This window comes from Electrona antarctica (assembly GCF_951216825.1).
Source record: "Electrona antarctica genome assembly, chromosome: 13".
In the NCBI taxonomy this organism is placed as follows: Eukaryota; Metazoa; Chordata; class Actinopteri; order Myctophiformes; family Myctophidae; genus Electrona; species Electrona antarctica.
The window spans coordinates 50,201,129-50,228,787 of NC_136794.1; the positions used below are offsets into that span (position 1 = coordinate 50,201,129).

The following is a 27,659-nucleotide window of genomic DNA, read 5'->3' on the forward strand; positions in this document are numbered from 1 at the left end:
TGTACATTAACCAACACTGAGGGTATACCTGTACATTAACCAACACTGAGGGTATAACTATAATAGAGTTGAATGAACCAACACTGAGGGTATAACTGTACATGTTGAATTAACCAACACTGAGGGTATAACTGTACATGTTGAATTAACCAACACTGAGGGTATAACTGTACATGTTGAATTAACCAACACTGAGGGTATAACTGTACATGTTGAATTAACCAACACTGAGGGTATAACTGTACATTAACCAACACTGAGGGTATAACTGTACATTAACCAACACTGAGGGTATAACTGTACATTAACCAACACTGAGGGTATAACTGTACATGTTGAATTAACCAACACTGAGGGTATAACTGTACATTAACCAACACTGAGGGTATAACTGTACATTAACCAACACTGAGGGTATAACTGTACATTAACCAACACTGAGGGTATAACTGTACATTAACCAACACTGAGGGTATAACTGTACATGTTGAATTAACCAACACTGAGGGTATAACTGTACATTAACCAACACTGAGGGTATAACTGTACATTAACCAACACTGAGGGTATAACTGTACATGTTGAATTAACCAACACTGAGGGTATAACTGTACATGTTGAATTAACCAACACTGAGGGTATAACTGTACATTAACCAACACTGAGGGTATAACTGTACATTAACCAACACTGAGGGTATAACTGTACATTAACCAACACTGAGGGTATAACTGTACATTAACCAACACTGAGGGTATAACTGTACATTAACCAACACTGAGGGTATAACTGTACATGTTGAATTAACCAACACTGAGGGTATAACTGTACATTAACCAACACTGAGGGTATAACTGTACATTAACCAACACTGAGGGTATAACTGTACATTAACCAACACTGAGGGTATAACTGTACATTAACCAACACTGAGGGTATAACTGTACATTAACCAACACTGAGGGTATAACTGTACATTAACCAACACTGAGGGTATAACTGTACATTAACCAACACTGAGGGTATAACTGTACATTAACCAACACTGAGGGTATAACTGTACATTAACCAACACTGAGGGTATACCTGTACATTAACCAACACTGAGGGTATAACTGTACATTAACCAACACTGAGGGTATAACTGTACATTAACCAACACTGAGGGTATAACTGTACATTAACCAACACTGAGGGTATAACTGTACATTAACCAACACTGAGGGTATAACTGTACATGTTGAATTAACCAACACTGAGGGTATAACTGTACATTAACCAACACTGAGGGTATAACTGTACATGTTGAATGAACCAACACTGAGGGTATAACTGTACATTAACCAACACTGAGGGTATAACTGTACATTAACCAACACTGAGGGTATAACTGTACATGTTGAATTAACCAACACTGAGGGTATAACTGTACATTAACCAACACTGAGGGTATAACTGTACATGTTGAATTAACCAACACTGAGGGTATAACTGTACATGTTGAATTAACCAACACTGAGGGTATAACTGTACATGTTGAATTAACCAACACTGAGGGTATAACTGTACATTAACCAACACTGAGGGTATAACTGTACATTAACCAACACTGAGGGTATAACTGTACATTAACCAACACTGAGGGTATAACTGTACATTAACCAACACTGAGGGTATAACTGTACATTAACCAACACTGAGGGTATAACTGTACATGTTGAATTAACCAACACTGAGGGTATAACTGTACATTAACCAACACTGAGGGTATAACTGTACATGTTGAATGAACCAACACTGAGGGTATAACTGTACATGTTGAATTAACCAACACTGAGGGTATAACTGTACATGTTGAATTAACCAACACTGAGGGTATAACTGTACATGTTGAATTAACCAACACTGAGGGTATAACTGTACATGTTGAATTAACCAACACTGAGGGTATAACTGTACATTAACCAACACTGAGGGTATAACTGTACATTAACCAACACTGAGGGTATAACTGTACATTAACCAACACTGAGGGTATAACTGTACATTAACCAACACTGAGGGTATAACTGTACATTAACCAACACTGAGGGTATAACTGTACATTAACCAACACTGAGGGTATAACTGTACATTAACCAACACTGAGGGTATACCTGTACATTAACCAACACTGAGGGTATAACTATAATAGAGTTGAATGAACCAACACTGAGGGTATAACTGTACATGTTGAATTAACCAACACTGAGGGTATAACTGTACATGTTGAATTAACCAACACTGAGGGTATAACTGTACATTAACCAACACTGAGGGTATAACTGTACATTAACCAACACTGAGGGTATAACTGTACATTAACCAACACTGAGGGTATAACTGTACATTAACCAACACTGAGGGTATAACTGTACATGTTGAATTAACCAACACTGAGGGTATAACTGTACATTAACCAACACTGAGGGTATAACTGTACATGTTGAATGAACCAACACTGAGGGTATAACTGTACATGTTGAATTAACCAACACTGAGGGTATAACTGTACATGTTGAATTAACCAACACTGAGGGTATAACTGTACATTAACCAACACTGAGGGTATAACTGTACATGTTGAATTAACCAACACTGAGGGTATAACTGTACATGTTGAATTAACCAACACTGAGGGTATAACTGTACATGTTGAATTAACCAACACTGAGGGTATAACTGTACATGTTGAATTAACCAACACTGAGGGTATAACTGTACATGTTGAATTAACCAACACTGAGGGTATAACTGTACATGTTGAATGAACCAACACTGAGGGTATAACTGTACATGTTGAATTAACCAACACTGAGGGTATAACTGTACATGTTGAATTAACCAACACTGAGGGTATAACTGTACATTAACCAACACTGAGGGTATAACTGTACATTAACCAACACTGAGGGTATAACTGTACATTAACCAACACTGAGGGTATAACTGTACATTAACCAACACTGAGGGTATAACTGTACATTAACCAACACTGAGGGTATAACTGTACATTAACCAACACTGAGGGTATACCTGTACATTAACCAACACTGAGGGTATAACTATAATAGAGTTGAATGAACCAACACTGAGGGTATAACTGTACATGTTGAATTAACCAACACTGAGGGTATAACTGTACATGTTGAATTAACCAACACTGAGGGTATAACTGTACATTAACCAACACTGAGGGTATAACTGTACATTAACCAACACTGAGGGTATAACTGTACATTAACCAACACTGAGGGTATAACTGTACATTAACCAACACTGAGGGTATAACTGTACATTAACCAACACTGAGGGTATAACTGTACATTAACCAACACTGAGGGTATAACTGTACATTAACCAACACTGAGGGTATAACTGTACATTAACCAACACTGAGGGTATAACTGTACATTAACCAACACTGAGGGTATAACTGTACATTAACCAACACTGAGGGTATAACTGTACATTAACCAACACTGAGGGTATAACTGTACATGTTGAATTAACCAACACTGAGGGTATAACTGTACATGTTGAATTAACCAACACTGAGGGTATAACTGTACATTAACCAACACTGAGGGTATAACTGTACATGTTGAATTAACCAACACTGAGGGTATAACTGTACATTAACCAACACTGAGGGTATAACTGTACATGTTGAATTAACCAACACTGAGGGTATAACTGTACATTAACCAACACTGAGGGTATAACTGTACATTAACCAACACTGAGGGTATAACTGTACATGTTGAATTAACCAACACTGAGGGTATAACTGTACATTAACCAACACTGAGGGTATAACTGTACATGTTGAATTAACCAACACTGAGGGTATAACTGTACATTAACCAACACTGAGGGTATAACTGTACATTAACCAACACTGAGGGTATAACTGTACATGTTGAATTAACCAACACTGAGGGTATAACTGTACATTAACCAACACTGAGGGTATAACTGTACATTAACCAACACTGAGGGTATAACTGTACATGTTGAATTAACCAACACTGAGGGTATAACTGTACATTAACCAACACTGAGGGTATAACTGTACATGTTGAATGAACCAACACTGAGGGTATAACTGTACATTAACCAACACTGAGGGTATAACTGTACATTAACCAACACTGAGGGTATAACTGTACATGTTGAATTAACCAACACTGAGGGTATAACTGTACATTAACCAACACTGAGGGTATAACTGTACATGTTGAATTAACCAACACTGAGGGTATAACTGTACATTAACCAACACTGAGGGTATAACTGTACATTAACCAACACTGAGGGTATAACTGTACATGTTGAATTAACCAACACTGAGGGTATAACTGTACATTAACCAACACTGAGGGTATAACTGTACATGTTGAATTAACCAACACTGAGGGTATAACTGTACATGTTGAATTAACCAACACTGAGGGTATAACTGTACATGTTGAATTAACCAACACTGAGGGTATAACTGTACATGTTGAATTAACCAACACTGAGGGTATAACTGTACATGTTGAATTAACCAACACTGAGGGTATAACTGTACATTAACCAACACTGAGGGTATAACTGTACATTAACCAACACTGAGGGTATAACTGTACATTAACCAACACTGAGGGTATAACTGTACATTAACCAACACTGAGGGTATAACTGTACATGTTGAATTAACCAACACTGAGGGTATAACTGTACATGTTGAATTAACCAACACTGAGGGTATAACTGTACATTAACCAACACTGAGGGTATAACTGTACATTAACCAACACTGAGGGTATAACTGTACATTAACCAACACTGAGGGTATAACTGTACATTAACCAACACTGAGGGTATAACTGTACATGTTGAATTAACCAACACTGAGGGTATAACTGTACATTAACCAACACTGAGGGTATAACTGTACATTAACCAACACTGAGGGTATAACTGTACATTAACCAACACTGAGGGTATAACTGTACATTAACCAACACTGAGGGTATAACTGTACATGTTGAATTAACCAACACTGAGGGTATAACTGTACATGTTGAATTAACCAACACTGAGGGTATAACTGTACATGTTGAATTAACCAACACTGAGGGTATAACTGTACATGTTGAATTAACCAACACTGAGGGTATAACTGTACATTAACCAACACTGAGGGTATAACTGTACATGTTGAATTAACCAACACTGAGGGTATAACTGTACATTAACCAACACTGAGGGTATAACTGTACATTAACCAACACTGAGGGTATAACTGTACATTAACCAACACTGAGGGTATAACTGTACATTAACCAACACTGAGGGTATAACTGTACATTAACCAACACTGAGGGTATAACTGTACATGTTGAATTAACCAACACTGAGGGTATAACTGTACATTAACCAACACTGAGGGTATAACTGTACATTAACCAACACTGAGGGTATAACTGTACATTAACCAACACTGAGGGTATAACTGTACATTAACCAACACTGAGGGTATAACTGTACATTAACCAACACTGAGGGTATAACTGTACATTAACCAACACTGAGGGTATAACTGTACATGTTGAATTAACCAACACTGAGGGTATAACTGTACATGTTGAATTAACCAACACTGAGGGTATAACTGTACATGTTGAATTAACCAACACTGAGGGTATAACTGTACATGTTGAATTAACCAACACTGAGGGTATAACTGTACATTAACCAACACTGAGGGTATAACTGTACATTAACCAACACTGAGGGTATAACTGTACATGTTGAATTAACCAACACTGAGGGTATAACTGTACATTAACCAACACTGAGGGTATAACTGTACATGTTGAATTAACCAACACTGAGGGTATAACTGTACATGTTGAATTAACCAACACTGAGGGTATAACTGTACATGTTGAATTAACCAACACTGAGGGTATAACTGTACATGTTGAATTAACCAACACTGAGGGTATAACTGTACATGTTGAATTAACCAACACTGAGGGTATAACTGTACATTAACCAACACTGAGGGTATAACTGTACATGTTGAATTAACCAACACTGAGGGTATAACTGTACATTAACCAACACTGAGGGTATAACTGTACATGTTGAATTAACCAACACTGAGGGTATAACTGTACATTAACCAACACTGAGGGTATAACTGTACATGTTGAATTAACCAACACTGAGGGTATAACTGTACATGTTGAATTAACCAACACTGAGGGTATAACTGTACATTAACCAACACTGAGGGTATAACTGTACATTATGCAGGCCAATAACCACAGAAGGAAGCACCATTACAATTTAAAATCAGATTATGTAGGCCTAAATACAGCAATTTCTCATTAAACTATGCAAAACTAAAACAAGCTGCATTACCAGTACACGCAGGGTCAATTGCACCAAGAAAGACAATAAAAAAAGCTTACTTTAGTGTTAATTAACACAATTTCCCATTAATTAAAAGGATGGTTTAAAACTAAACCTGATTAGTGAAAACTAGGTTTAAAGTTTTGGTGCAACTGCATTAATAGATAAACCTCCATTTAAACCAGGTTCCTTCTTTGGGCGTCCACTGGCCTAGCGGTCCAGGCGCATCATGCCACATACAGGCTCTCTGGCCTGACAGCGCGTCGCGTGTTCGAGTCCCGTTCATGACGACCTTTGCTGCGTGTCTCTCCCCTTCTCTCTCTCTCCCTCTTTCCTGTCTGTCATCACTATCAATAAAGGCTCAAGAGCCAAAAACAAATAAAAAAAATATAAAAATAAAATAAAAATAAAATAAAAACTGGTTCCTTCAGGGTACTAGGCTAGATAGATATGGCCTAGATACGGTGATTCATGAGATTAAAAACTCTGGTAGGAAAGAGAAACAGCCAGAGGGGTAAACTCTGGTAGGAAAGAGAAACAGCCAGAGGGGTAAACTCTGGTAGGAAAGAGAAACAGCCAGAGGGGTAAACTCTGGTAGGAAAGAGAAACAGCCAGAGGGGTAAACTCTGGTAGGAAAGAGAAACAGCCAGAGGGGTAAACTCTGGTAGGAAAGAGAAACAGCCAGAGGGGTGGTAGGAAATAGAAACGGCCAGAGGGGTAAACTCTGGTAGGAAAGAGAAACAGCCAGAGGGGTAAACTCTGGTAGGAAAGAGAAACAGCCAGAGGGGTAAACTCTGGTAGGAAAGAGAAACAGCCAGAGGGGTAAACTCTAGTAGGAAAGAGAAACAGCCAGAGGGGTAAACTCTGGTAGGAAAGAGAAACAGCCAGAGGGGTAAACTCTGGTAGGAAAGAGAAACAGCCAGAGGGGTAAAAATAATAAGATTTCAGATTCATCAAAGAGATATTGTGACGGAGCGGTTTCCCACCCATTCATGTAAATGAGGCCGGCAGGGAACACGACTCATCCTGGTGACAGAGAGAACAAGACTCATCCTGGTGACAGAGAGAGCGTCCCGACCGCCATGCTCTCTCTCCTGACAACACAGCGCCAGCAGCACGGTAGCATACCTCGGTAGCATGCTCTCTCTCCTGACAACACAGCGCCAGCAGCACGGTAGCATACCTACGCCATGCTCTCTCTCCTGACGACACAGTGCCAGCAGCACGGTAGCATACCTCGGTAGCATGCTCTCTCTCCTGACAACACAGTGCCAGCAGCACGGTAGCATACCTACGCCATGCTCTCTCTCCTGACGACACAGTGCCAGCAGCACGGTAGCATACCTCGGTAGCATGCTCTCTCTCCTGACGACACAGCGCCAGCAGCACGGTAGCATACCTCGGTAGCATGCTCTCTCTCCTGACGACACAGCGCCAGCAGCACGGTAGCATACCTACGCCATGCTCTCTCTCCTGACAACACAGCGCCAGCAGCACGGTAGCATACCTACGCCATGCTCTCTCTCCTGACGACACAGTGCCAGCAGCACGGTAGCATACCTCGGTAGCATGCTCTCTCTCCTGACAACACAGCGCCAGCAGCACGGTAGCATACCTACGGAAACATGCTCTCTCTCCTGACGACACAGCGCCAGCAGCACAGGTAGCATACCTATGCCATGCTCTCTCTCCTGACGACACAGTGCCAGCAGCACGGTAGCATACCTCGGTAGCATGCTCTCTCTCCTGACGACACAGCGCCAGCAGCACGGTAGCATACCTACTGCTCTCTCTCCTGACGACACAGCGCCAGCAGCACGGTAGCATACCTACTGCTCTCTCTCCTGACGACACAGCACCAGCAGCACGGTAGCATACCTACTGCTCTCTCTCCTGACAACACAGTGCCAGCAGCACGGTAGCATACCTACCGCCATGCTCTCTCTCCTGACAACACAGCGCCAGCAGCACGGTAGCATACCTACCGCCATGCTCTCTCTCCTGACAACACAGCGCCAGCAGCACGGTAGCATACCTACCGCCATGCTCTCTCTCCTGACGACACAGCGCCAGCAGCACGGTAGCATACCTACGCCATGCTCTCTCTCCTGACGACACAGTGCCAGCAGCACGGTAGCATACCTACTGCTCTCTCTCCTGACAACACAGCGCCAGCAGCACGGTAGCATACCTACTGCTCTCTCTCCTGACAACACAGTGCCAGCAGCACGGTAGCATACCTACTGCTCTCTCTCCTGACAACACAGTGCCAGCAGCACGGTAGCATACCTACCGCCATGCTCTCTCTCCTGACAACACAGCGCCAGCAGCACGGTAGCATACCTACGGAAACATGCTCTCTCTCCTGACGACACAGTGCCAGCAGCACGGTAGCATACCTACTGCTCTCTCTCCTGACGACACAGTGCCAGCAGCACGGTAGCATACCTACGCCATGCTCTCTCTCCTGACGACACAGCGCCAGCAGCACGGTAGCATACCTACGGAAAACTAACACATTCAGGACGTGTTTGGTGTTTTAAGCATTATGTTATGCTTTAGCTATTGAAAAATAGCAGATCTACAAGCTCATAGCGCGCCACCGAGTGCCGCGCTACGAGCTTATAGGTATGCTTGTAGGTCTGCTATTTTTTTTAAATCGTGAAAATGTGGCACAAATCTTTGAATGTATATTCTTTCAGAGTGAACGTTTTTAAGTCAAATCTTTGCTTCTAGGGGGTCCCTGGAACAACATATTTTCAGACGTCAGGCCTAAATGGGTTAACACAACCCCACAGCTATGGCAGCAACATCACCCACAAAGAGAGAACCAGTCTATTTTTGGTACGGAAGGCTTTTTCAGCATTTTAAATCAGCCAGCTAGGCCTGCCTGCAACTATCAATTATTTCCTTAAACGATTATTCAATGGATTTCAATGAACCGAGCAAAACAATTATAGAGCGCCGAAGTCCTGACGTCACTCTCTCATCCCCTGGTTCTGCCTGGTTCACGGAAGTAATTTCTCTATGGAGAATAGCATAGGCTCATCTTAAAATCGTTTCATATAAGCGTTGTGGTCCAAAAATAAACAAGCTGTCTCTGCGTTATTGTCAGGGAGGTGTCTCTGTATCGTTATATTGTCAGGGAGGTGTCTCTGTATCGTTATATTGTCAGGGTTGTCAGGGAGGTGTCTCTGTATCGTTATATTGTCAGGGAGGTGTCTCTGTATCGTTATATTGTCAGGGAGGTGTCTCTGTATCGTTATATTGTCAGGGAGGTGTCTCTGTATCGTTATATTGTCAGGGAGGTGTCTCTGTATCGTTATATTGTCAGGGAGGTGTCTCTGTATCGTTTACGACAGTCAGTCACTCATATGATACAGTCTGTTTCTAGCGAAAATGTAACTAATTCGGCAGCAGTAACAATAGCGTTTTCTCTCAGTCAGTTGATTCTTCATATCCATATGAGTGAAACAGTTCTTATATGAAGCGATCTAAAATCCCCCCTATGGGGATTACAATGCAAATAAAAAGTACATGAACCTGTGAATCTGCGCTCTCTACCGATATTGATATTGATACCGATATTAACTATACCGATATAGTTGATCATTATTGTTATAATTGACTAAATAGATCAGCCTGACTCTGATTAACCACTTATTTTGTTCTTTGTCGTACAACGCACAGATCTCACAAAAGTAGCTACAATCGTCTCATCACCACGCGTTGTTGTGAGTGTGTAGATCTGCTATTTTGCAGTTTTAAAGAACACCTCCAAAAAGAAAATCATATTAAAATGGATTAATTCTTATTTTTGTAATAATCGATTAGTTCCTTAAACTGTTGCACGCCTAGAGTCAAGCTCTAGAGTCAAAGCTCTAGAGTCAAAGCTCTAGAGTTAAAGCTCTAGAGTCAAGCCTAGAGTCAAGCTCTAGAGTCAAGCCCTAGAGTCAAGATCTAGAGTCAAAGCTCTAGAGTCAAAGCTCTAGAGTCAAGCCCTAGAGTCAAAGCTCTAGAGTCAAAGCTCTAGAGTCAAGCTCTAGAGTCAAGCCTAGAGTCAAGCTCTAGAGTCATTTTATACTTGGTTGCATGCTAAAAATAGCACATCTACAAGCTCACAACGCGTCACGCTGCAACACGTTTGAGCTTGTAGATCGGCTATTTTCAGCAAGTGTAAAATCCGCCATTACGACGGCATCAAGGCCCACCAAAATACACTTTAGTCGACTAAATCAGCCATAGATTTAGTCGACTGAAATCTTGTGATATTTAGTCGACAAAAACATTCCAGGGACCCCTGGGGGACCCCTGAGGGACCCCTGAGGGACCTACTACTACTGTAGCCCAATAAGAACATGATCTACTGTAGCCCAATAAGAACATGATCTACTGTAGCCCAATAAGAACATGATCTACTGTAGCCCAATAAGAACATGATCTACTGTAGCCCAATAAGAACATGATCTACTGTAGCCCAATAAGAACATGATCTACTGTAGCCCAATAAGAACATGATCTACTGTAGCCCAATAAGAACATGATCTACTGTAGCCCAATAAGAACATGATCTACTGTAGCCCAATAAGAACATGATCTACTGTAGCCCATGATGACACAACCATGATCTACTGTAGCCCAATAAGAACATGATCTACTGTAGCCCATGATGACACAACCATGATCTACTGTAGCCCAATAAGAACATGATCTACTGTAGCCCAATAAGAACATGATCTACTGTAGCCCAATAAGCCCATGATGACACAACCATGACTTCAAAGAACATGATCTACTGTAGCCCAATAAGAACATGATCTACTGTAGCCCAATAAGAACATGATCTACTGTAGCCCAATAAGAACATGATCTACTGTAGCCCAATAAGAACATGATCTACTGTAGCCCAATAAGAACATGATCTACTGTAGCCCAATAAGAACATGATCTACTGTAGCCCAATAAGAACATGATCTACTGTAGCCCAATAAGAACATGATCTACTGTAGCCCAATAAGAACATGATCTACTGTAGCCCAATAAGAACATGATCTACTGTAGCCCAATAAGAACATGATCTACTGTAGCCCAATAAGAACATGATCTACTGTAGCCCAATAAGAACATGATCTACTGTAGCCCAATAAGAACATGATCTACTGTAGCCCAATAAGAACATGATCTACTGTAGCCCAATAAGAACATGATCTACTGTAGCCCAATAAGAACATGATCTACTGTAGCCCAATAAGAACATGATCTACTGTAGCCCAATAAGAACATGATCTACTGTAGCCCATGATGACACAACCATGATCTACTGTAGCCCAATAAGAACATGATCTACTGTAGCCCATGATGACACAACCATGATCTACTGTAGCCCAATAAGAACATGATCTACTGTAGCCCAATAAGAACATGATCTACTGTAGCCCAATAAGAACATGATCTACTGTAGCCCAATAAGCCCATGATGACACAACCATGACTTCAAAGAACATGATCTACTGTAGCCCAATAAGAACATGATCTACTGTAGCCCAATAAGAACATGATCTACTGTAGCCCAATAAGAACATGATCTACTGTAGCCCAATAAGAACATGATCTACTGTAGCCCAATAAGAACATGATCTACTGTAGCCCAATAAGAACATGATCTACTGTAGCCCAATAAGAACATGATCTACTGTAGCCCAATAAGAACATGATCTACTGTAGCCCAATAAGAACATGATCTACTGTAGCCCAATAAGAACATGATCTACTGTAGCCCAATAAGAACATGATCTACTGTAGCCCAATAAGAACATGATCTACTGTAGCCCAATAAGAACATGATCTACTGTAGCCCAATAAGAACATGATCTACTGTAGCCCAATAAGAACATGATCTACTGTAGCCCAATAAGAACATGATCTACTGTAGCCCAATAAGAACATGATCTACTGTAGCCCAATAAGAACATGATCTACTGTAGCCCAATAAGAACATGATCTACTGTAGCCCAATAAGAACATGATCTACTGTAGCCCAATAAGAACATGATCTACTGTAGCCCATGATGACACAACCATGATCTACTGTAGCCCAATAAGAACATGATCTACTGTAGCACAATAAGAACATGATCTACTGTAGCCCAATAAGAACATGATCTACTGTAGCCCAATAAGAACATGATCTACTGTAGCCCAATAAGCCCATGATCTACTGTAGCCCAATAAGCCCATGATGACACAACCATGACTTCAAAGAACATGATCTACTGTAGCCCAATAAGCCCATGATGACACAACCATGACTTCAAAGAACATGATCTACTGTAGCCCAATAAGAACATGATCTACTGTAGCCCAATAAGCCCATGATCTACTGTAGCCCAATAAGCCCATGATGACACAACCATGACTTCAAAGAACATGATCTACTGTAGCCCAATAAGCCCATGATGACACAACCATGACTTCAAAGAACATGATCTACTGTAGCCCAATAAGCCCATGATGACACAACCATGACTTCAAAGAACATGATCTACTTTAGCCCAATAAGAACATGATCTACTGTAGCCCAATAAGCCCATGATGACACAACCATGACTTCAAGGGCCACCTCACCCCTTCTGCAACCAGATCTGATTTTAATGATGTTTGGGAGACAAGGAACACTTTCCTGGGGTTCTTTATGTGGGTAATATGTGTGTTTTTAGAGATGTTAGTATTTCATGGTGTCATGGACATGTTCATCTGAACTAAGCCTTTAGAACTAAGCCTTCACACAAAACAAGTAACATTTAGATTCCCTCTTGCTGTGTGACCAAAAGCACTAGTCTTTAGATTCCCTCTTGCTGTGTGACCAAAAGCACTAGTCTTTGCATACTTGGTAGCTGCTTGGAAGGTGAAACTAGTGTGTGTGACTTGGAGGTTATTCCCAAGACCGAAGCATAAGAAACAGAACAGAAATGCAGAAGTATGAATACAATACACAGTATCATTTGTGTCAGCCTCCCATTAAAATGAGGAAATAACTCTAGATAAATATAAATATCCGCTGGTAATCTTTGTTCCTGTGCAGGCCAAGCTTTCCTGCTCAAATCCCTAGTTCTACACGGATATGAATTGAATAGGTCGAGTTCATTTATAGTCACTTTCAATTTGTCAGCACTTATTATTGTAGGATAATATACGGTGCTGCGTTACTACTTGCCTAGCCTCGATACCCAGGCTTACATTTCGTCTGCGCGAAAAATGAAAGCCTGGATTTACGCATGGGATGCACTGGCCTAAACGTGGGAGTCAACCTTTCCGCGTAGGCGTCGCTTCAAATGATGTGACGTCAGGGCTCTGAGCGGTGTGCACCCCTCAAAATAACACCGTGAGGAAATCATTACCAGTGGAACTTCAAACAAGGCTATGCAAGGAAAATGAGGAGAATGGCTGAAGAACCCACCACACCGTCTAAGAACAAAACCAACGTGTGCCGACTCTGTGGAAATAACTTTGACAGTCCGTTAGAATGGTATACTCCAGCAACCAGTTGTTTCTGCTTCTGGTCGACACAATAACAGTGCTGCACTGGGGGGGGGGGGAGAGACCGGGGCTGACGGACAGATCGGTGAACCAATCCAGGGTGTGCGCAAATCTGAGCCGCGGCCCTCCCATCTAGGCCAGAAATGTCTAGCGTTAGCTCAGGCTACTACTTGCCTATCAGGCCATGGCTCTTTAGTCGACTGGTAACGTACTGTGCCTTTGGAATGGGGAACCCGGGTTCAGGTGGGGGGGGGGGGGGTTACTACTTGCCTATATCGGGCCATGGCTCTTTAGTCGACTGGTAACGTACTGTGCCTTTGGAATGGGGAACCCGGGTTCAGGTAGCTGAGGGGGGCGTTACTACCTTTAGTGGACTGGTAACGTACTGTGCCTTTGGAATGGGGAACCCGGGTTCATGGTAACGTACTGTGCCTTTGGAATGGGGAACCCGGGTTCATGGTAACGTACTGTGCCTTTGGAATGGGGAACCCGGGTTCATGGTAACGTACTGTGCCTTTGGAATGGGGAACCCGGGTTCATGGTAACGTACTGTGCCTTTGGAATGGGGAACCCGGGTTCATGGTAACGTACTGTGCCTTTGGAATGGGGAACCCGGGTTCATGGTAACGTACTGTGCCTTTGGAATGGGGAACCCGGGTTCATGGTAACGTACTGTGCCTTTGGAATGGGGAACCCGGGTTCATGGTAACGTACTGTGCCTTTGGAATGGGGAACCCGGGTTCATGGTAACGTACTGTGCCTTTGGAATGGGGAACCCGGGTTCATGGTAACGTACTGTGCCTTTGGAATGGGGAACCCGGGTTCATGGTAACGTACTGTGCCTTTGGAATGGGGAACCCGGGTTCATGGTAACGTACTGTGCCTTTGGAATGGGGAACCCGGGTTCATGGTAACGTACTGTGCCTTTGGAATGGGGAACCCGGGTTCATGGTAACGTACTGTGCCTTTGGAATGGGGAACCCGGGTTCCTTTGGAATGGGGAACCCGGGTTCATGTAGCTGAGGCTACATTGGTGGCAGCAGTGTGTTTGGGTAACCTCTACAAGTATGTTCCCAGGCAGCACAGACCTTAACCTAGTAGTGGACAGCTCCGTCAGTCTCCCTGGGGTGGAGGTCCCCCCAGGCAGCACAGACCTTAACCTAGTAGTGGACAGCTCCGTCAGTCTCCCTGGGGTGGAGGTCCCCCCAGGCAGCACAGACCTTAACCTAGTAGTGGACAGCTCCGTCAGTCTCCCTGGGGTGGAGGTCCCCCCAGGCAGCACAGACCTTAACCTAGTAGTGGACAGCTCCGTCAGTCTCCCTGGGGTGGAGGTCCCCCCGGGCAGCACAGACCTTAACCTAGTAGTGGACAGCTCCGTCAGTCTCCCTGGGGTGGAGGTCCCCCCAGGCAGCACAGACCTTAACCTAGTAGTGGACAGCTCCGTCAGTCTCCCTGGGGTGGAGGTCCCCCCAGGCAGCACAGACCTTAACCTAGTAGTGGACAGCTCCGTCAGTCTCCCTGGGGTGGAGGTCCCCCCAGGCAGCACAGACCTTAACCTAGTAGTGGACAGCTCCGTCAGTCTCCCTGGGGTGGAGGTCCCCCCAGGCAGCACAGACCTTAACCTAGTAGTGGACAGCTCCGTCAGTCTCCCTGGGGTGGAGGTCCCCCCGGGCAGCACAGACCTTAACCTAGTAGTGGACAGCTCCGTCAGTCTCCCTGGGGTGGAGGTCCCCCCGGGCAGCACAGACCTTAACCTAGTAGTGGACAGCTCCGTCAGTCTCCCTGGGGTGGAGGTCCCCCCAGGCAGCACAGACCTTAACCTAGTAGTGGACAGCTCCGTCAGTCTCCCTGGGGTGGAGGTCCCCCCAGGCAGCACAGACCTTAACCTAGTAGTGGACAGCTCCGTCAGTCTCCCTGGGGTGGAGGTCCCCCCAGGCAGCACAGACCTTAACCTAGTAGTGGACAGCTCCGTCAGTCTCCCTGGGGTGGAGGTCCCCCCAGGCAGCACAGACCTTAACCTAGTAGTGGACAGCTCCGTCAGTCTCCCTGGGGTGGAGGTCCCCCCAGGCAGCACAGACCTTAACCTAGTAGTGGACAGCTCCGTCAGTCTCCCTGGGGTGGAGGTCCCCCCAGGCAGCACAGACCTTAACCTAGTAGTGGAGCTCCGTCAGTCTCCCTGGGGTGGAGGTCCCCCCAGGCAGCACAGACCTTAACCTAGTAGTGGAGCTCCGTCAGTCTCCCTGGGGTGGAGGTCCCCCCAGGCAGCACAGACCTTAACCTAGTAGTGGAGCTCCGTCAGTCTCCCTGGGGTGGAGGTCCCCCCAGGCAGCACAGACCTTAACCTAGTAGTGGAGCTCCGTCAGTCTCCCTGGGGTGGAGGTCCCCCCAGGCAGCACAGACCTTAACCTAGTAGTGGACAGCTCCGTCAGTCTCCCTGGGGTGGAGGTCCCCCCGGGCAGCACAGACCTTAACCTAGTAGTGGACAGCTCCGTCAGTCTCCCTGGGGTGGAGGTCCCCCCGGGCAGCACAGACCTTAACCTAGTAGTGGACAGCTCCGTCAGTCTCCCTGGGGTGGAGGTCCCCCCGGGCAGCACAGACCTTAACCTAGTAGTGGACAGCTCCGTCAGTCTCCCTGGGGTGGAGGTCCCCCCAGGCAGCACAGACCTTAACCTAGTAGTGGACAGCTCCGTCAGTCTCCCTGGGGTGGAGGTCCCCCCAGGCAGCACAGACCTTAACCTAGTAGTGGACAGCTCCGTCAGTCTCCCTGGGGTGGAGGTCCCCCCAGGCAGCACAGACCTTAACCTAGTAGTGGACAGCTCCGTCAGTCTCCCTGGGGTGGAGGTCCCCCCAGGCAGCACAGACCTTAACCTAGTAGTGGACAGCTCCGTCAGTCTCCCTGGGGTGGAGGTCCCCCCAGTCAGACCTTAACCTAGTAGTGGACAGCTCCGTCAGTCTCCCTGGGGTGGAGGTCCCCCCAGGCAGACCTTAACCTAGTAGTGGACAGCTCCGTCAGTCTCCCTGGGGTGGAGGTCCCCCCAGGCAGCACAGACCTTAACCTAGTAGTGGACAGCTCCGTCAGTCTCCCTGGGGTGGAGGTCCCCCCAGTCAGACCTTAACCTAGTAGTGGACAGCTCCGTCAGTCTCCCTGGGGTGGAGGTCCCCCCAGGCAGCACAGACCTTAACCTAGTAGTGGACAGCTCCGTCAGTCTCCCTGGGGTGGAGGTCCCCCCAGGCAGACCTTAACCTAGTAGTGGACAGCTCCGTCAGTCTCCCTGGGGTGGAGGTCCCCCCAGGCAGCACAGACCTTAACCTAGTAGTGGACAGCTCCGTCAGTCTCCCTGGGGTGGAGGTCCCCCCAGGCAGACCTTAACCTAGTAGTGGACAGCTCCGTCAGTCTCCCTGGGGTGGAGGTCCCCCCAGGCAGCACAGACCTTAACCTAGTAGTGGACAGCTCCGTCAGTCTCCCTGGGGTGGAGGTCCCCCCAGTCAGACCTTAACCTAGTAGTGGACAGCTCCGTCAGTCTCCCTGGGGTGGAGGTCCCCCCAGTCACAGACCTTAACCTAGTAGTGGACAGCTCCGTCAGTCTCCCTGGGGTGGAGGTCCCCCCAGGCAGCACAGACCTTAACCTAGTAGTGGACAGCTCCGTCAGTCTCCCTGGGGTGGAGGTCCCCCCGGGCAGCACAGACCTTAACCTAGTAGTGGACAGCTCCGTCAGTCTCCCTGGGGTGGAGGTCCCCCCGGGCAGCACAGACCTTAACCTAGTAGTGGACAGCTCCGTCAGTCTCCCTGGGGTGGAGGTCCCCCCAGTCAGTGGAGCCTATCTCAGTAGTGGACAGCTCCGTCAGTCTCCCTGGGGTGGAGGTCCCCCCAGTCAGTGGAGCCTAGCTCCTGGCTGGCGCGCGTGGACGCGCTTCCAGGTGGGGGGGGGGGGACTTAGAGACTCATGACAATGACAGCCACGCTATGGAGGCTCAAGCTGCTGCCAGGGCCATTTATAAAATATATATTGTATAGAATCACTTTGTTAAACTAAACATGTTGAAAGTGGCTATAGTGTTGCCACTTCCCCAGAAGGAACAGGGCTAAATGAGCAATGGACAAAGGGCCTTACCACACCATGAATAAACAATCCAAACATGTGCCGGGCTCGTACATTATGGTAGGTCTTGTACAGTATGGTAGGTCTTGTACAGTATGGTAGGTCTTGTACAGTATGGTAGGTCTTGTACGGTATGGTAGGTCTCGTACATTATGGTAGGTCTTGTACAGTATGGTAGGTCTTGTACAGTATGGTAGGTCTTGTACAGTATGGTAGGTCTTGTACGGTATGGTAGGTCTTGTACAGTATGGTAGGTCTCGTACATTATGGTAGGTCTTGTACAGTATGGTAGGTCTTGTACAGTATGGTAGGTCTTGTACATTATGGTAGGTCTTGTACAGTATGGTAGGTCTTGTACGGTATGGTAGGTCTTGTACAGTATGGTAGGTCTCGTACATTATGGTAGGTCTTGTACAGTATGGTAGGTCTTGTACAGCATGGTAGGTCTTGTACAGTATGGTAGGTCTCGTACAGTATGGTAGGTCTTGTACATTATGGTAGGTCTTGTACAGTATGGTAGGTCTTGTACAGTATGGTAGGTCTTGTACATTATGGTAGGTCTTGTACATTATGGTAGGTCTTGTACAGTATGGTAGCCGTACGTAGCAAATTAGTAAACATTTATCTTTAGTGCTTGAAAAGTGCACAACTCTATATACGTGCATAGAGCTTGAGTCAGTGTTGTTTTTGGCAGCACATTTAGATTTTAGTTTTAATCATAGTCTATTGAATAGTTTATTTAGTTTTAGTCACCGGGAATGTTTTAGTGTTTGTCTAGTTTTAGTCGACTAAATATATGTATTTTGGCAGGCCTTAATTGATGCCGTCGAAAGGCATAGTTTTACACTTGCTGAAAATAGCAGATCCACAAGCTCAGAACGCGGTGCGCTGCGACACGTTGTGAGCTTGTAGATCTGCTATTTTAAGTCGACAAAATCAAACACTGGCTTGAGTATCTATCTGTGATTGAGTATCTATGATGGAGTACTATTACTCTTCATCACAGATACTCTATGCACATATATTGAGTTCAAGCACTAAAGCTAAATGTTTCCTTTGCAAACAAGGAGCTTCCAAACTCCTTTAATTTGCATTATACTCTGGGCCCCATGGGACGCCTCTGGGCCCCTTGGGAAGCCTCTGGGCCCCTTGGGACGCCCATGGGAAGCCTCTGGGCCCCATGGGAAGCCTCTGGGCCCCATGGGAAGCCTCTGGGCCCCTTGGGAAGCCTCTGGGCCCCTTGGGAAGCCTCTGGGCCCCTCGGGAAGCCTCTGGGCCCCATGGGAAGCCTCTGGGCCCCATGGGAAGCCTCTGGGCCCCTTGGGAAGCCTCTGGGCCCCATGGGAAGCCTCTGGGCCCCATGGGAAGCCTCTGGGCCCCTCGGGAAGCCTCTGGGCCCCTCGGGAAGCCTCTGGGCCCCATGGGAAGCCTCTGGGCCCCATGGGAAGCCTCTGGGCCCCATGGGAAGCCTCTGGGCCCCTTGGGAAGCCTCTGGGCCCCATGGGAAGCCTCTGGGCCCCATGGGAAGCCTCTGGGCCCCTTGGGAAGCCTCTGGGCCCCATGGGAAGCCTCTGGGCCCCATGGGACGCCTCTGGGCCCCATGGGAAGCCTCTGGGCCTCATGGGAAGCCTCTGGGCCCCATGGGAAGCCTCTGGGCCCCTCGGGAAGCCTCTGGGCCCCTCGGGAAGCCTCTGGGCCCCATGGGAAGCCTCTGGGCCCCTTGGGAAGCCTCTGGGCCCCTTGGGAAGCCTCTGGGCCCCTTGGGAAGCCTCTGGGCCCCTGGGCCCCATGGGAAGCCTCTGGGCCCCTCGGGAAGCCTCTGGGCCCCTCGGGAAGCCTCTGGGCCCCATGGGAAGCCTCTGGGCCCCTCGGGAAGCCTCTGGGCCCCATGGGAAGCCTCTGGGCCCCATGGGAAGCCTCTGGGCCCCATGGGAAGCCTCTGGGCCCCTGGGCCCCATGGGAAGCCTCTGGGCCCCTCGGGAAGCCTCTGGGCCCCTCGGGAAGCCTCTGGGCCCCATGGGAAGCCTCTGGGCCCCTCGGGAAGCCTCTGGGCCCCATGGGAAGCCTCTGGGCCCCATGGGAAGCCTCTGGGCCCCATGGGAAGCCTCTGGGCCCCTCGGGAAGCCTCTGGGCCCCTCGGGAAGCCTCTGGGCCCCATGGGAAGCCTCTGGGCCCCTTGGGAAGCCTCTGGGCCCCATGGGAAGCCTCTGGGCCCCTTGGGAAGCCTCTGGGCCCCTTGGGAAGCCTCTGGGCCCCTTGGGAAGCCTCTGGGCCCCATGGGAAGCCTCTGGGCCCCTTGGGAAGCCTCTGGGCCCCATGGGAAGCCTCTGGGCCCCATGGGAAGCCTCTGGGCCCCTTGGGAAGCCTCTGGGCCCCTTGGGAAGCCTCTGGGCCCCTGGGCCCCATGGGAAGCCTCTGGGCCCCTGGGCCCCATGGGAAACCTCTGGGCCTTTTGGGAAGCCTCTGGGCCCCATGGGAAGCCTCTGGGCCCCATGGGAAGCCTCTGGGCCCCTCGGGAAGCCTCTGGGCCCCATGGGAAGCCTCTGGGCCCCATGGGAAGCCTCTGGGCCTGGGCCCCTTGGGAAGCCTCTGGGCCCCTTGGGAAGCCTCTGGGCCCCTGGGCCCCATGGGAAGCCTCTGGGCCCCTGGGCCCCATGGGAAACCTCTGGGCCTTTTGGGAAGCCTCTGGGCCCCTTGGGAAGCCTCTGGGCCCCTTGGGAAGCCTCTGGGCCCCATGGGAAGCCTCTGGACCCCTTGGGAAGCCTCATGGGAAGCCTCTGGGCCCCTTGGGAAGCCTCTGGGCCCCTGGGCCCCATGGGAAGCCTCTGGGCCCCTTGGGAAGCCTATGGGCCCCATGGGAAGCCTCTGGGCCCCTTGGGAAGCCTCTGGGCCCCATGGGAAGCCTCTGGGCCCCATGGGAAGCCTCTGGACCCCTTGGGAAGCCTCATGGGAAGCCTCTGGGCCCCTTGGGAAGCCTCTGGGCCCCTGGGCCCCATGGGAAGCCTCTGGGTCTCTGGGCCCCTTGGGAAGCCTCTGGGCCCCTGGGCCCCATGGGAAGCCTCTGGGCCCCTGGGCCCCATGGGAAGCCTCTGGGCCCCATGGGAAGCCTCTGGGCCCCTTGGGAAGCCTCATGGGAAGCCTCTGGGCCCCTTGGGAAGCCTCTGGGCCCCATGGGAAGCCTCTGGGTCTCTGGGCCCCTTGGGAAGCCTCTGGGCTCCATGGGAAGCCTCTGGGCCCCATGGGAAGCCTCATGGGAAGCCTCTGGGCCCCTTGGGAAGCCTCTGGGCCCCTGGGCCCCATGGGAAGCCTCTGGGCCCCATGGGAAGCCTCTGGGCCCCATGGGAAGCCTCTGGGCCCCTTGGGAAGCCTCTGGGCCCCATGGGAAGCCTCTGGGCCCCTTGGGAAGCCTCTGGGCCCCATGGGAAGCCTCTGGGCCCCTGGGCCCCATGGGAAGCCTCTGGGCCCCTTGGGAAGCCTCTGGGCCCCTTGGGAAGCCTCTGGGCCCCATGGGAAGCCTCTGGACCCCTTGGGAAGCCCCTGGGCCCCATGGGAAGCCTCTGGGCCCCATGGGAAGCCTCTGGGCCCCTTGGGAAGCCTCATGGGAAGCCTCTGGGCCCCTTGGGAAGCCTCTGGGCCCCATGGGAAGCCTCTGGGCCCCTTGGGAAGCCTCATGGGAAGCCTCTGGGCCCCTTGGGAAGCCTCTGGGCCCCTGGGCCCCATGGGAAGCCTCTGGGTCTCTGGGCCCCTTGGGAAGCCTCTGGGCTCCATGGGAAGCCTCTGGGCCCCATGGGAAGCCTCATGGGAAGCCTCTGGGCCCCTTGGGAAGCCTCTGGGCCCCTGGGCCCCATGGGAAGCCTCTGGGCCCCTTGGGAAGCCTCTGGGCCCCATGGGAAGCCTCATGGGAAGCCTCTGGGCCCCTTGGGAAGCCTCTGGGCCCCATGGGAAGCCTCTGGGCCCCTGGGCCCCATGGGAAGCCTCTGGGCCCCTGGGCCCCATGGGAAGCCTCTGGGCCCCTTGGGAAGCCTCTGGGCCCCTGGGCCCCATGGGAAGCCTCTGGGCCCCATGGGAAGCCTCTGGGCCCCTTGGGAAGCCTCATGGGAAGCCTCTGGGCCCCTTGGGAAGCCTCTGGGCCCCTGGGCCCCATGGGAAGCCTCTGGGCCCCTGGGCCCCATGGGAAGCCTCTGGGCCCCTTGGGAAGCCTCTGGGCCCCTGGGCCCCATGGGAAGCCTCTGGGCCCCTGGGCCCCATGGGAAGCCTCTGGGCCCCATGGGAAGCCTCTGGGCCCCTTGGGAAGCCTCATGGGAAGCCTCTGGGCCCCATGGGAAGCCTCTGGGCCCCTTGGGAAGCCTCATGGGAAGCCTCTGGGCCCCTTGGGAAGCCTCTGGGCCCCTGGGCCCCATGGGAAGCCTCTGGGCCCCTGGGCCCCATGGGAAGCCTCTGGGCCCCATGGGAAGCCTCTGGGCCCCTTGGGAAGCCTCATGGGAAGCCTCTGGGCCCCTTGGGAAGCCTCTGGGCCCCTGGGCCCCATGGGAAGCCTCTGGGCCCCTTGGGAAGCCTCATGGGAAGCCTCTGGGCCCCTTGGGAAGCCTCTGGGCCCCTGGGCCCCATGGGAAGCCTCTGGGCCCCATGGGAAGCCTCTGGGCCCCTGGGCCCCATGGGAAGCCTCTGGGCCCCTTGGGAAGCCTCTGGGCCCCTGGGCCCCATGGGAAGCCTCTGGGCCCCTGGGCCCCATGGGAAGCCTCTGGGCCCCTGGGCCCCATGGGAAGCCTCTGGGCCCCATGGGAAGCCTCTGGGCCCCATGGGAAGCCTCTGGGCCCCTGGGCCCCATGGGAAGCCTCTGGGCCCCTGGGCCCCATGGGAAGCCTCTGGGCCCCATGGGAAGCCTCTGGGCCCCTGGGCCCCATGGGAAGCCTCTGGGCCCCATGGGAAGCCTGTGTTTCCCACAGTGTTTTGATGTGAACACGTAAAAAGGTTCTATACGTACGTTGTTGCTTAATTGTGTGTTTTCCTTGTGAAAACCGAGACTTTATTGTCCCCCACAAAACACACTGAAGTTTGTTTTTCCACTAAAAACATGAGCTTTCAAAATGACTTTCAGCAACATCTGGATAATTTATGGACCGGGAGAGCGTTGGGCTGACGTGTCGAGGCTTCTTCCTCTCTGGTGTATTTATATCCTGAACACCAAAGCAGAGACAATATGGGCCTCCAGGACAGATCCAGGTTACTCCCACCACAGGTTGACACACACACACACCTTAAGACCTGAGGCTGTATTCTACAATAGTCTGACAGCCAATAGTCCGACAACCAATAGTCTGACAGCCAATAGTTCGACAACCAATAGTCTGACAGCCAATAGTCCGACAACCAATAGTCTGACAGCCAATAGTGCGTCGCAGTCCCGCCCCCTACCATGGACTAGGAAATGAAACCCAATGCATTTTTCCCATTTCCCATTTCATGAAGTATTTATTTAAAGACGGTTACGCCGCGGACAAAGCCAACTCGAGTCGTGACAACTCATGACAACACAAACAATATTTTGGACCAAACAAATAATTACAAAGAAGAAAAACAACAAAAAAAGTGTTGTAACCTGCCGTTTTTTTCTTCTTTCTAATTATTGTTTGTTGTCATGATTTGTCACGACTCGAGTTGGCTTTGTCCGCGGCGTAAACGTCTTTAAATAAATACTTTCTGAAATGTCTATGAGGAAAATGAACGGAGAATCATTTCCTGGTCCATGGTAAGGGGCGGGACTGCGACACTCTATAGTCTGACAGCCAATAGTCCGACAACCAATAGTCTGACAGCCAATAGTCTGACAGCCAATAGTCAGATAACCAATAGTCTGACAGCCAATAGTCAGACACCCCAACAGCACCACTCAGCTCAGACAGGTCAGGTCAGGTCAGTAGTTTGATTAAAAGGTAGGGTAGGTGATTTTCTTTTCTGGTAAACAGGAGTCTCCATGTCTCTCCAGTTCTTTAAAACAGAAAATGCATCTTTGGGTGGGGATACAAATGTGATACTATCAGAATAGAGAACTCACAAGTGGAATTGAAAGTGATGACACAAAGAAATGAGCAGACCATAGACTGTAGAAGGAGCAGACACACAACTGGAACGAGAACACTATACAAATGACAAATGTTGACCTTTTTTTAGAGTCTAAATTGACATTAAAATGTCAACATATCAGTACATTATAAGAAGTATAATTAACCTTTTGGCAAAAAACATTGTGTTTTAACAAAAGAAGCCTACCTTTAACTGTTACTGCTAACAAAATTAGTTAGAACCTTTTCAGCATGTAGTTAGATGTCTCTGCTTATTATAAAATGTAATTGATGTAGTGCCCCAATTCGTTTATGCTTGCCATAATTTCACTCAGGACTGACTGTCTGCTCAGGTTACAATCTGATGGTATTTTAACATGCTAAAATCACTGATCTGCTCTTAGAGCAACTCTGATCTCATGTAAGCCTCAACTATCCACTGTAAGGAGATATCTACCACAACACTGATCTCATGTAAGCCTCAACTATCCACTGTAAGGAGATATCTACCACAACTCTGATCTCATGTAAGCCTCAACTATCCACTGTAAGGAGATATCTACCACAACTCTGATCTCATGTAAGCCTCAACTATCCACTGTAAGGAGATATCTACCTAGATATCTACCACAACACTGAGTGAACACTCTATAGATAGATAGATAGATAGATAGATAGATAGATAGATAGATAGATAGATATCTACCACAACACTGAGTGAACACTCTAGCTGCCAGTAAACGCAGTAATTAAAATGGACAATATGCGTGGCTAAAATTAAATGGTCTATTAAACGCGGCCGGTGTTATTTGTTAAGGGCAATTAATAACTAATTGGAGAACAATTGAGACACCTCAGCCTCGGCATAAAACTGCACCACAAATTGTCCCCTTCTTTCTCTCATGACTCACCAGTGTTTACATGTGGGCTCTAGGCACTGACTAAATTGCAGTCCTTATACTGTCTGTGGAGCAAACAGCAATAAATGTGCGTGCGTGCGTGTGTGCTTGCGTGCGTGTGTGTGTGTGCGCGCGCACGCATTTCGGGGGCTCTACTACTGTTAAAGGGGCATATTGTTGCTGTCTGCCCGGGAAACCTCTTCTTACCTCCAAATTTTAACTTTTTTCGTAAATGAACGCCCTACTTGAACACCCTACTACACTACAGTGTCTTGAACACCCTACACTACAGTGTCTTGAACACCCTACACTACAGTGTCTTGAACACCCTACACTACAGTGTCTTGAACACCCTACACTACAGTGTCTTGAACACCCTACACTACAGTGTCTTGAACACCCTACACTACAGTGTCTTGAACACCCTACACTAGTGTCTTGAACACCCTACACTACAGTGTCTTGAACACCCTACTACACTACAGTGTCTTGAACACCCTACACTACAGTGTCTTGAACACTCTACACTACAGTGTCTTGAACACCCTACACTACAGTGTCTTGAACACCCTACACTAGTGTCTTGAACACCCTACACTACAGTGTCTTGAACACCCTACACTACAGTGTCTTGAACACCCTACACTACAGTGTCTTGAACACCCTACACTACAGTGTCTTGAACACCCTACACTAGTGTCTTGAACACCCTACACTACAGTGTCTCACAAAAGGATCAGAAGTAGCAGATATACAAGCTTTTGAGCTTGTAGATCTGCTGCTTTTGTTCATTTTGAATCCTGAAAAGTAACCATTTTGGTTACTTTTCCACCTAACAGCGACAATATAATGATTATTATTATTATTATTAGGCTGCCAAAATGCCAATGTGCCGCAGGCATTGCAGGTTTGACTCCCGATCCAGGCGTTGCAGGTTTGACTCCCGATCCAGGCGTTGCAGGTTTGACTCCCGATCCTGACAAACTTTGCTATGCGTCACTCCCCATTTCCTGTCGACTACTGTATCCATCAATAAAGGCAGAAAAAGCCCAAAAATATCTTTCAAATAAAGATATAGGCCTAAATATACACAATCATTAAGATATAGGCCTATATACACAATCATTCTCATTATAAAGATATAGGCCTATATACACAATCATTCTCATTATAAAGATATATGCCTATAGACCCCCAACCACCGGACCCCGTGTGAAGCCCCCTCCTCAAGGACCCCCACCACCGGACCCCGTGTGAAGCCCCCTCCTCAAGGACCCCCAACCACCGGACCCCGTGTGAAGCCCCCTCCTCAAGGACCCCCACCACCGGACCCCGTGTGAAGCCCCCTCCTCAAGGACCCCCACCACCGGACCCCCACTTTGACAGACAAGCCACACCGTTTTTAGACTACCTAATGTTGAACAACAACAACAATGCTGTCAGACAGTCTAATATGAAGCCAACATCAGCCCCATCCATCCTTCCATCCATCCATCCATCCATGGGGTTGATACGGTTAGCCTCCCCAAAACAACACAACCTCCTCAACCCACAACATCCATCTGATCTAGGCTACATTGATTTAACCTGAAATCTAAACACTCATTGTGTTCATTAATATCCAGCCCTGCTATAGCGGTTATTGTTCATTAGTATATTGTTTAAATAAAACCACCACAACACCATGACATTATATTATTTTACCACACTAAATGCAGTGGCAGTGAGTTCATAATAATAAATAATGTAGCCTGCGATGCTATTATCATAGCTAGGCACCAACCAGCTGATAGAGATAGCTCGTTAGCATTTGAAAGGCAACTCTCTCTGTCTGACAAATACTTTAAAATAAATCACACACACTAGTAAAACAACATAATATTATGAAACACGGCTATAGCGTCTTAAAATTGTGCTGACATTGTGTTGTGTTGTTGTGGTGGCTATAATATATAGCATGCTATGATAACAGCTACACACACACACACACACACACACACACACAGGGAGAGAAGGCTCCAGCTGGGCTAGCATGGGATGCTAAAGGTGTGTTAGCATAGCCTCCTCTGATCCTTACCAGTGTTATTTGCGTTGTGTTGACAGACAGATACGGCCACCGGTTTATTCTTCACACACACGGAGGAGGAGAAGAGCTGCTCTGCTGCACTGCGTGTCCTCAGAGGACTGATCCATAAGACGGGATGGATGGAGGGATGGATGCTGCGATGCGGCGGGTTGAGTTTAATCCAGAAGTAGTGTCTGTGTTGTGGGTTTTTCTCTATCTTATTTTCTTATGTGTTCATTCTGCTGATGGCCTGCCTGAGCCTCTTGGCTGGCTGGCTGTGTGTGTGTCGCTGCTTCTCCACATCCAAACAACGCAGCAGCAGCGTTGCATGAAGCGTCCAGGAGGTTTCAGCAGCAGGAGGATCCCAGACAGTATACTATAGTAGAGCTGCTGGTCCCAAAGCATCCAGCCCCGAGTTACGGACAACAGCGACACCTGCTGGTGTCCAGTAGGTTTTAGCAGCAGGAGGATCCCAGACAGCAGCAGAGCTGCTGGTCCCCGAGTCACGGCCAACAGCGACACCTGTGTGTAGTGGCTAACATAATAA

General features: G+C 48.3%; 1 protein-coding gene across 1 annotated transcript in view; it reads right to left on the reverse strand.

Annotated features, from left to right (window-relative positions):
- Nucleotides 1-27,398, reverse strand: part of wdfy3 (WD repeat and FYVE domain containing 3) — a 185,836-nt gene extending 158,438 nt beyond the window's left edge. The window contains 1 exon segment of the mRNA XM_079517855.1: nt 27,125-27,398. The gene's annotated coding sequence lies outside the window, so the exon portion shown is untranslated.
- Nucleotides 27,399-27,659: the final 261 nt, after the last annotated feature.